The sequence below is a fragment of the Saccostrea cucullata genome, unplaced genomic scaffold (assembly GCF_032062105.1).
Source record: "Saccostrea cucullata isolate Sc308-1 unplaced genomic scaffold, CSIRO_AGI_Scuc_v1 ctg532, whole genome shotgun sequence".
Classification (NCBI taxonomy): domain Eukaryota; kingdom Metazoa; phylum Mollusca; class Bivalvia; order Ostreida; family Ostreidae; genus Saccostrea; species Saccostrea cuccullata.
In genome coordinates, this window is record NW_026936742.1 from 80,779 (window position 1) to 92,843 (window position 12,065).

The window sequence follows — 12,065 nt, forward strand, 5'->3', positions numbered from 1 at the left end:
CATAAATTATATATATAAGCCATTCTATGTAATATCTTCAACTTTTGTGATACGCATATAAGCACATTTTTCCCCATCAAATAAGCCATAACTTTCTTAATTTATATTTCAAACAAGAGGCCCATGGGCCACATCGCTCACCTGAGCAATGCAGCTAGGAAAAAAGCATAAATCAGTTTATTATTGATAAGTTGAAACCCAACAGTGGTCCCGAACAATCCTTAAAAGGGAGAGGGTATGATTTGAACAAACTTAAATCTACACTAACTAAGGATGCTTGCATATTTTTTTGACTACCTGTGGCTTTATTGCCCTTTACATTTGAACTTACATTGTGGGCTTTGTGGCCCCGCCCCACCCCCAGGGGTCATGGCTTGAACAAAATTGAATCTACACTACCTGAGAATGCTTCCATATGAATAAGACTAATCATGGCTTTGCTTTTTACGAAAAGAAGATTTTTAAAGATTTTTTCTACATGTTTCTACGTAAAACTTGGATTCCATGTTGTGGCCGCGCCCTACCCCCAAGGGTCATGATATGAACAAATTTGAATGTCCACTACCTGAGGATGCTTCCATAAAAATATGATCATTCATGCCTTTGCTATTCCAGAGAAGAAGATTTTTAAATGAATTTTCTAATATATTTCTATGTAAAACTTTGATCGGCCATTGTGGCCCCGTCCTACCCCAGGGGATCATGATTTGAACAAACCTGAATCTACACTATCTGAAGATGCTTTCATTTAAATATGATCATTCATGCCTTTGTTAATTCTTGAGAAGAAGATTTTTAACTAATTTTCCTATATATTTCTATGTAAAACTTTGATCGGCCATTGGTGTCCCGCCCTACCCCAGAGGGTCATGATTTGAACAAACTTTGAATCTACACTACCTGAGGATGCTTCCCTATAAGTTTCAACTTTCCTGGCACAGTGGTTCTTGAGAAGATTTTTAAAGAATTTTCCTATATATTTCTATGTAAAAATTGATTGGCCATTGTGGCACCGCCCTTCCCCCGGGGGTCATGATTTGAACAAACTTGATTCTACGCTACCTGAGGATGCTTCCCTGTAAGTTTCAACTTTCCTGGCATAGTGGTTCTTGAGAGGAAGATTTTAAAAGAATTTTCCTATATATTTCAATGTAAAACTTTGATTGGCCATTGTGGCACCGCCCTACCCCCCGAGGTCATGATTTGAACAAACTTGAATCTACACTACCTGAGGATGCTTCCCTATGAGTTTCATCTTTCCTGGCAGAGTGGTTCTTGAGAAGATTTTAAAAGAATTTTCCTATATATTTCTATGTAAAACTTTGATTGGCCATTGTGGCCCCGTCCTACCCCCGGGGGTCATGACTTGAACAAACTTGAATCTACACTACCTGAGAATGCTTCCCTATCCCTTCATCTTTCCTGGCACAATGGTTCTTGAGAAGATTTTTAAAACATACCATCAAATTTTCACTATTTCTGAATTATCTCCCCTTGAATAAGGGTGTGGCCCTTCATTTGAACAAACTTAAATCCCCTTTACCTACGGATACCTTGTGTCAAGTTTGGTTGAAACTGGCACAGTGGTTCTTGAGAAGAAGTCGAAAATGTGAAGAGTTAACGACAACAACGACGACGACGACGACAGACAACAGACAAATTTTGATCAGAAAAACTCACTTGAGCCTTCGGCTCAGGTGAGCTAAAAAGATTGTAAGATCAAATAAATGCTGAGAAGTTATCAAGGAAAGAATTTATTTTTAAAAATATATGAAAATTCGCAACTTTTGTTACTAATAAACGAACGTATTTTTTTAATCATACATATCCATTATGAAGACGTCACCACTTGCCGGTAGAGAGGTATAATTTTGACTTATTGTAGACACTCAAAATTAAAAGTGGTGACAGCACCTACTGCGACACGGGACCTAGGTTTATACGGTCTCATCCGAAGGACGTCTCCACGTCCAACAGTGGGATTCGAACTCCTCTAACTTTGCGACTGTTAGTTTTTAAAAAATCGACAGAAGTAAAAAAAAATATATCTATGATTAAGTTATAGTTGGCATTCATCAGGAATTGAATTATTTTGTGCTCTTAATTTAGTGTGAAAAGTAATAAAAATCAATGGAAAATCTGGCAGATAGATGTTTTTTTTTGTTAACATATGTTCCTGTACTTCTTGTAAAACCAGGATTTATTTTGTTGATTTCATAGTCATACATACATATTTAAATCTCTGTTTTTCGCTCAAGCATATAAAAGTGTAAGACCAAGCCATAATTGGCGTGGTGCTTGTCACACGCCAAACTTTGGTCACTGGCGGATTTAAGGGGGGGGGGGCGTGGGGGGCGCACGCCCCCCCTAAAATTTTAAGTATGATGTGACTAATATTTATATTGCCACATTTTGGTACAAAACTAACCAAATAACTGTTATTCTGCCTGGTTTTATTCTTAAAATACACAAAAATCCAGGAGCTTCCGGGGGCTGCGCCCCCTGGGCCCCCACCATTCAAAGTATGACATGACTAGTATCAAACACGTCGTACTTTGGTACATCACTAACCAATACCACTATTAGTAAGTAATAAGTAATTAAATTGTTCATTATATAGTGGCATGTGTTACAATACAATGAGAATTGAGAAACATTCAATACATTTATTATTATTATACTTTCATGTTAAATACTAAAATCTGATTGGTTTAGACGCAGTTAACAATCCGTTCGATTACCCTGAGCCTTAGCAACACACGTGACAACGGGTAACACAACGGTAATGCCACATGCGTGGAAATTATGCGCGTACGGTTCACCGTAGAATTCTCAAAACGTCAGTTGCGCGTTTGAAAGAACTGGATTAACTTGACGTCAATAAAAGCTTTCGTCCGATATAGCTTACTTGAAAACAACAAACGACAGACGATACATGCTTGTGAGTGTAGGAAACATGCTTGCGAGCCAGAAATAACGAAATTTTATATGATAAATGACTCTAATTCGAGTATCAAACAAACAATAAGGAGATTAGTGAACCGGTGAATGTGAAGGCTTTCTATACATGAACGTAAAGACGATCGACCTTTTTTTTGCAGACGTCCTAAATCAATAAGACATTCAGTATAATAAAATAAATGGTGCCTGTTTTGGAGGGTAACATTTGAAATTGACACCCCTCGGAAAACCATTGTCAACCTCCGCTGACGCGTCGGTTGACAATGGTTTTCCTTGGGGTGTCAATTTCAAATGTTACCCTCCAAAACAGGCACCATTTATATATTCAAACATCCGGACCTATATGCTATATACTTTTAACAAAAATAATTGAAAAATATGCACTATTATTGTGCCTGGTTTTACTCTAAAATACACGAAAACCCAGGAGCTTCCGGGGGCTTCGCCCCCTGGGCCCCCACCAGGGCTTCGCCCTGGACCCACTGGGGGCCTTAAGGCGGCCCCCAGACCCCTTGCGTGAACAAAGTTATCCACGCCCCCCCCTAACCACAAATCCTGTATCCGCCCCTGTTGGTCCCTATACGACTGATTAGTCCTAGTCCAATCCATAGTGGAATTGTTTTTGTTGAGGTAGTCGAAGAATCGCATAAAGCACCAACAATGCATTTGAAGGCGTTACCTCAAAGAATATGAGCTGCATTTTTGAAAATTTTTTGTTGTTGTTAAAATATGATAAATTTCAATGTAACTTAAACCTTTATGATCAATTAGACTAAAATAAAGCAGTTTTATATGAGACATCATTATCGTACAATAATGAATTTTAATTCAATCCAAGCTTATAAATAGTTCTTCCATCGCAAATACTAGACGTATGAACAGAGGAAGTTTAATAACGTAACATATTTTTTCTGTCTTTGAAACAGTTATTTACAATTTTGCAACAAAAAATTCCAACATCATAATCATCAAAGTTGCAGCTCATATTGCTTTAAGTAAGGCCCTGAGCCATCAACAGACTGGAAATCTGAGGTGAAACTGCTTACTTTGGCGAAACATGAATTTGTTTTCTAAAGAACGTGGTGATTTTGGAAGGACAGCTATTGAAAAACATTCCATAAATACAGTTAAAGAGTACCAATATGACAACCTTTGAGGTCTTTTTTCATACAAATTGTTTGACTATAATTTTCACAATGAATTGACTACGGATTTTTCCGTTTACCAAATCATGACAAGGAGCACATTGCAGGTGTGACAGGTCAACATGGAACGTTTACTTATCCATGCAAGCACGTGATCACACCATTGATATTTTAATAAGTCCGTGTTTGTTCTGCTCCCAATCTTTATGGTTTAAATCAGTGACCTTTATACTATGAACCAGTATGAGGATGATTGTTGTTTATTATCATATTTCATGCCAAAATTTATTCATACATGGCCATAGAACCCGGTGGGGGGGGGGGGGGGGAGGGGGGGCACGCCCCCCCCCCAATAATTTAATTTTGCCGATATACAGAATACTATAGAAAACAGTAACTTTTTGCTCGTGTCCTTTCTATAAAAACGTCAATGACCTTTGTTTTTTTTTTTAAAATGTGTTCAGTGTTCCAAGAGAAGCTGGATTTGATCAACGACCGAAGAACGATGCACAACGACGACGAAAATAGGTAACAATATGACACCAACTCAGGTGACCTAAAACATTTTTTAAAATCAATTTCATCATGCATCTCAGTGTTTACTGTTTCTAGATTTATTCAGAATTAATTGACTTATGAAAGCATCAATATAAAAAAGATTTTTTTTCATACCTTGTTCTTTCTTGTTCAATGTGCTAAGAGCTCATACTTTAAATGATCAGCGGAAAATTATATACGCATCCAAGACCCACATATGCGAATGGCGCTCAAACTGTTAAATATTTCTGTGCGCATGCACTAGGCTAGTAGAAGTAATCCGAAATAAATGAGGGATATATGCTCATTGCACATTTATGGGCAATTAGTTTACAAGTTGATAAAACACTCCTTCGTGTTGATTGGTGGATTTCATCCAGCTTGAGTAGTTTCGAAAGTCGAACACGGTAATATTTAGCAAATCGTAAATTCGTTTAAAACTCTTTTCTAAAAATACAATTGAAGGCTATAATTATCACATATTTCTAGAGGAAATTCCTATTTCTATTTATAAATCAGGGTAAAAATATAATTTAGTCATTTAAGGTATTCTATATCATCCTGCGATTCGCCATCCTGGGCACTACGGTATCTCAGACACCTGACACCGCACTGGGGACTGCACACAAAAGATGACTGCAGGGAATATTGAAATTCGTTAGCTTTTCAATCTTATTTTTCTCTTACATAACATTAATATTTTATGATAATTATATAGGAGGGAAAAAATCTGACTTACAAATAGAGCACTGCTCTATATCTTAATACACGACTAAGATGACATTTTATTCTCTTTATTGCTTCTATCTTGTCTGTAGTAGAGAAATCTAACTTTGGTGGTGGAAGAATGTGTTCCATTTTTGTTCCTTCTGACACCATGTGCAGGATGATAGTTTTGCTTCTGATGTTTCAAGTTTGGCTAGTTCAAAGAATTTAAAGTAATAATCTACAATGATTAAGTAATCTTCATTAATCAGTGTGAGCAAATCAGCTTATCATAACTGCCACGGTCCATATGGGATGGACGTTGGCTGTAATGGTTCCTTTTGATTCTCTTTTCTTAAGTTCATGCAGGTGTTACATTTGGATATCATCAATGCTATCTGCAATGTGTGTATTCATTCCAATTAGCCAAAAAACTATAGTTCTTGCACGAGCATTCGTTTTCTCAATACCAAAATGTCCTACATGCAAGTATCTGAGACTTTCTGGTCAAAGAATGTCTGGAATTAAGGATTCTTTCATTCATCAAATCTATTCCATCGACAAATGTTAGCTCTGATTTCTTCCTCCAAAATTCTTGTTATGATTTGGACAACCGATTTTTGTATTCCGGTCTATCGTTTTCAATATGATGAATCATTTCCCTGAGAATTGTGTCATTCATGGTATCTTTCTTGATGTCTTGTAGAATATCTTTAGCAGGAACATATAATTTACATATAAGCTTCAATTTCATCATCTATTTCTTCATTCTTTTTTCTCACTGAAGGTAGATGAGCACGGTACAATGTGCCCGCTATTATCAATTCTTTTCCTGGAGTGTATTTGAATTCAAGGGGATGTTTCTGAGTGCGAAGTCTTTATTCAGTCTGGTGGAGCTTGAACCGGTGATTTCTTAATAATGTTTTCCAATGGCTTGTGGTCATTTTCCACTATTACATTTACTCCATAAGTATTCACAGCATATGGTGAAATCTTTCTAGACCAGTTTGGGCATAACGTTTTTCTATCTCTGTAAACACTCTAGACGCATATGCAACTGGTTTTCTGTCCTGAATATAAATTGCACATAGTCCACATTTTGAAGCATCTACACTAACAGATACAAGTTTTTTTTCACATGTAAAAAGTAAGAACTGATTCCTTGGACAAAATTTACTTGATAGCCTTGAACGCATCCTCTTGTGGTTTCTCCCAGATAAACATATTTTCACTTCTTAGTAAGTTTCGGATTGGTTCATTTATGACTTTCACGTTTGGAATAATTAACAGTTCCTAGCAGACGCTCGACTCCTTTCTTATCCTTTGGTGGTGGAATGTTGATAAGAGCTCTTTATTTCTACTCGATACAAGTATGTTGCCTATCCACTTCAACACCTTCACTACTATTAAAATGTTGAGCAATCCTCTTCTGAAACACCACCTGTGTGCTCTTTATGCCAAAAGGCATCCGTTGGAAACAGTATCGTCCATATGGTGTATTGAATGTGGTACTGTATGTACATGAATTGGCGTATTCAAAATTTAGCGCAATCATTGGGTATTGAGCTGTTGGCGTATTCATGAAATAGCGCAACACAGTAATGTGCAGTACTTTGTATTAATGAATTAGCGCTTCTTTTTTCGCATTTGCCAGTGTCCGCTCTTTGCATCAAGTTTGCTGAAAATTGTGGCGCCGGATAATCTGGTTGTAATGTCTTCAATGGTAGGTAATTGAAAATGTTCAAATATGATGGCTGCATTCAAGTCACGAGAATCAGGATTGATTGATTGTTGTTTAACGTCCCTCACGAGAATATTTCACTCACATGGAGACACCACCACTTGCCGGTGGAGAGCTACAAATTTTGTTCTATACTCGGCACTTAGGGCCATTGAGCAGTGAGGGATCTTTTCGTGCCAGCACCTACGGCGACATGGCCGGGATCTCGGTTTGTACGGTCTCATCCGAATGACCAGTCATCATGTCACACAGTGGGATTCCAATCTGATTAAAATCAGATCCTTTGATCCGCTCACATAGATCGCTACACAAGGTGTAGCGATTAAAGTGAGCGTATCGAAGGATCTGATTTTATCAGATTGAGTGGGATTCGAACCCGCGACATAAGGATTACGGATTAACCTCTTTCTCCGCGACTCAAGAGTAGTCTCTCTGATTACTACGCCACGCGGGCAACTGAAGATCAAAAAATATACGTAATTTTCCTGTTTTGAATTTTTCTGCGATCTCAGGAGAAATGACCCAGTGAGTTGGTTGGTCGTCTTTCTTGCTCATTTATTTTTCTTGGCTTCCATATCATCTAGAGTTTTCTGAGTTTCTCACGGAATGCTACTGGTGTTTGTCTTGGATTATGAACAATAGGTGGTACGCAACTGTCAACACGAATCTTGTATGGTTCCTTCAAACATTCTAATCCCGTGAAAACACTTGAAATTCATCAATAGGTGTCAGAAAAATCATTCTGTAGTATTTCTGTAGGTAGCGTCACTTTGATCAGCCCAAGTTCACAACTCATGTATCCTAAAACTGTTGGTTGATTTGGATATGTAACGTAACATTCCAGTCGTTGGTGATCTTTGTATAGAAGAACACACTTTCCGGCTATGGGTATGAATTCATCTGAAAAAATTGTAAGTTTCACACTAGTTTTATTTGGTGAGAGTGCTGTTGAGTTTCTTGATGATTTTGTTTGCGATGATATTCACTTGAGAACCTGTATCTTAATAGCAATGTTGTTTATTTCCAGACGTGAGTAGATGTCACCTTGACTGTTTTTACTTGAAATAGCACCAATAAAGAATTTCTTTCTTGTCTCAGTTGTTTGACATTTCATCTGATTCTAATTCATTGAAAGGAATAGCCTTATTCCTACACTTTGATGCGAAATGTCCTTAATTGTGACATTTGTTATATTTTCCCAAGTGCTGGACATTTTCCTTTCTCATCATGGGTTCCAAATTAATTTTCAACATGTTAAGGACTTTGCGTTGGTAGTTCATTTAAATCGGTACATTTTGTTTTCTAGGTTGATAAACATTCCCTTCATATATTTCAGGGGCGAAAGTTTGTTCCTGCTGACACTTTAACAGATTGTTCAGATTTCACAATATCCACATGTTCCTCATGTTGTTGATCTTTCAATCCATTCTGTGACTCCACCAACTTCAAGCTTTTTGTAATGTGAGTTAATTGTCTCTGATCGAGTAACTATTAACTTGATCTGAGTAAACTCTGTCTCCAATGAAAACATTTACCGATATTTCAATCTATTTCTTTTTCAAACCACGTGAGTAGATTGAAAGAAACACGAAGTATTATCGAATATCTGCAAATTTGTTCAATCTCCTCCTCTTTTTTTCAACTCACCTAAATTGAAGGCTCAAAGGAGCTTTTCTGGTCAAAGAGTATCTGATGTCCGTCGGTTGTCTGTAAACTTTGCACATTTTCGACATCTTCTTTAGAGCCATTGGCCAATATCAAACAAACTTACTACAAAGCTTGCTTGGGCGAAGAGGATTCAAGTCTTCTCAAGTGTTCACAAGAAGTGGTGCGTTTTCTTTCAAGGGAAGATAATAAAAAATTCGTGAAAATTTTGTGGCATCTTTAAAACTCCTCTTGAAGAGAGAACCACTGGGTAAGAAAAGAATCAAAAGATGAAACTTATGTGAAAGCTTCGTTACACACTCTAGATTTGTTCATATCATAACCCCGTGAATAGGGCAGGGCCACAAGAGTGGGTAAATCGGATCACGCTTGCCCTTTTCCGTAACCGATAAAAAGAATTATTTGTGGTTACGAAAATAGTCGAGTAGTTATGATTGAAGAGTGAGTCAAAGTGTAACATAGGAAAATATAAGAAATGTCTTTGAAAATCTATTTCTAGAGAAAAGCAAAGTCATCATCAGTCATATCATTATTTCAGAAGCATTCTCAGATAGTGTAGATTCAAGTTTGCTCTAATCTATCACCCTTAGGGGTAGAGCAGGGCCACAACAGGGGGTAAAACTTTTACATAGGAATATACAGGAAATATCTTTAAAAATCTTCTTAAGAAGAGCTAAACCATTATTACTTATTTAACATATTTATACAGAATTATCCTCAGGTAACCTAGTGTACATTCAAATTTGTTCAAATCATGACCCCATAGGGGTAGGGCAGTTTCACAACAGCGGATCAAGGTTTACTTAGGGAATCACTGTCTAGTTAGTATAGTATGCCAGAATATTAACGAGGGTGGGAAACATGGGATAATTTGCATAACGGGCGAAGCCCGTTATGTATAAATTATCCCATGTTTCCCACTATCGTTGATATATGTCCCTGGCATACTATACTAACTAGACAGTGATTCATTATATTTCCATTTCATTGTGAAATAAAATTGTTGATTTAGACTTTTAAAATGTAGACATAGATTTAAATTACACGCGGACTCCCATGCCAATTCCAATAGTCCTCGCCCACTGACGGCGTCAAACTATACTAACTAGACAGTGATTCATTATATTTCCATTTCATTGTGAAATAAAATTGTTGATTTAGACTTTTAAAATGTAGACATAGATTTAAATTACACGCGGACTCCCATGCCAATTCCAATAGTCCTCGCCCACTGACGGCGTCAAACACATAGGCAGCCGCACGAGATTTCATGCATATTCGACCTCCTTAACGCCAGACACAGAGACAGATGCGCACGAGATTTGTATGCATATAAGGCCTCCTTAGCTCCGGACCAATCGACCTGCCTTATTTTCATTCCGGTAGAATTATCAAGAAATCAACTTCGCTAACTTTCAAAGAGTTATCACAGAGAAAAAAAAATTAGAAATGGAAATATATAGGGCAAAGCTCTGGGAAAGTCAAGCATACAGAAGGTAGCTGTAGAAGTTTGATGACGAATCAGGAATAAAGTAAGGATATTCGATCCTACTAGCAAACATTTCAATAAAATTGAATACATAACAGGTAGTAGGTGTTGAATACTCAGAATATTAAGAAAATTTCCATTTATTACTATTAACATGTAATACTAGTACACAGTGGATGATTTATACCCAAACCAGTTTTTAAAAGCTTTTGCATTGACATATCCTTTATCTTATACTTCTTGGATTGACGAAGTTCCAAACAATTTTCCACCTATGCTGTTGTTATGTAGACACGTGTGATTCAAAATCCCAAACTGCATTGAAGGAGGAGGGGATGGCAATGAATGCTGTCTTAATATGTGACCAGGGGGCAATCTCTGTGTAAACGAACGTTGTATAGCATCAATGCACTCATTGCCATCCTCTCCTTCTTCAATGCAGTTTGGGACAGTTTGACATGTGTCTACGTAACTAAAGCATAGGTGACAAATCTTTAGCTCTACTGGTCAGGGACCAGAAGAGCTTATGCGATAGTAAGGTGTCCATCCGTCCGTAAACAATTTTTCAAAACGCTACTCCTCCTACAATTTTGGTCTCATTTCAATATAATTTGGCACACAATTAGACTACACTAAGATACATACCGTAGATGAACGATGTTGCCATGGTTACTAATAATAGAAATTTCTGTGAAATTCCTTTAAAACGCTAATCCTCCTGCAGTTTTGGTCTGATTTCAATACAAATTGGCACACAAGTAGACTACACTAAGATACATAATTCTGTATATCAGTTTTTGATTTTGATGAACGGTGTTGCCGTGGTTACTGAAAATAGAAATTTCTGTGAAATTCTTTCAAATGCTACTCCTCCTACAGTTTTGGTCTGATTTCAATATAACTTGGCACACAAGTACTCTACACTAAGATACACAATTCTTTCTATCGGTTTTTGATTTCGATGAACCGTGCTGCAGTGGTTACTAAAATTAGAAATTTCTGTGAAATGCTTTCAAAATGCTATTCCTCCTACAGTTTTGGTCCGATTTCAATATAACTTGGCACACAAGTAGACTACACTAAGATTCATAATTCTATTTCTTGCTGCCTGTTGTAAAGTTTCAAATCCAAGTGCTACTTTTTCTTTGTTATACGTACAGACCAGTAGAGCAACAGTCTCGTCAGAGACTTCTAGTTTGGAACTTTGTTTATCCAAGAAGTGAAAAATGAAACATATGTCAATGCAAAAGCTTTTAAAAACTGCGTGGGTTTATAATCATCCTCTTAGAATTGATGCATCTTAATATTGCTGGCATAATTGTGCCCCTTCCCCACACTGATAAATAATGTCAACATGCAAAAAAGGACATGTCAACATGCACAATAATTAGTGTATGCACACATACGAATCAATTACCGGTATGTTGGCATGCAAGTAACCAGTCTTTTAAAAGAATCTAATTTTAACATTCATTTGGTATTTTCTAACAATGGTAAAGCTTAATTCATTTTGTTTGTCATAGGTTAGTTTCTACATGGCAGACATCCAATACTGTAAAAGTCCAGTATCTAGTAGAAGCTGTGTCTTTTATTACAATTAAAAAGACTAAGAGATAATGTCAATGAGGAACTCCAGTGTCTTTTTAATATCAACAGAACATTGTTATGTACTGCTTTCTGTGGTTCTATTCTCTGTTTGTCTGAGCAGTTAGCAAGTGTATCTCAAGAGCTAGCGCGCTTTAATGGTGTGTTACAACGCACTTTGAAAAATTACGCACTTTGAAAAATTGGGACAACACCAACGCACTTTGAAAAAATAAAA

At 37.0% G+C, this 12,065-nt stretch overlaps 1 protein-coding gene across 1 annotated transcript in view; it reads right to left on the bottom strand.

Annotated features, from left to right (window-relative positions):
• Positions 1 to 10,109: 10,109 nt before the first annotated feature.
• Positions 10,110 to 12,065, bottom strand: part of LOC134246436 (beta-1,3-galactosyltransferase 5-like) — a 109,726-nt gene continuing 107,770 nt past the window's right edge. The window contains exon 2 of the mRNA XM_062728805.1: positions 10,110 to 10,121. The gene's annotated coding sequence lies outside the window, so the exon portion shown is untranslated. The remainder of the gene's footprint in view (positions 10,122 to 12,065) is intronic.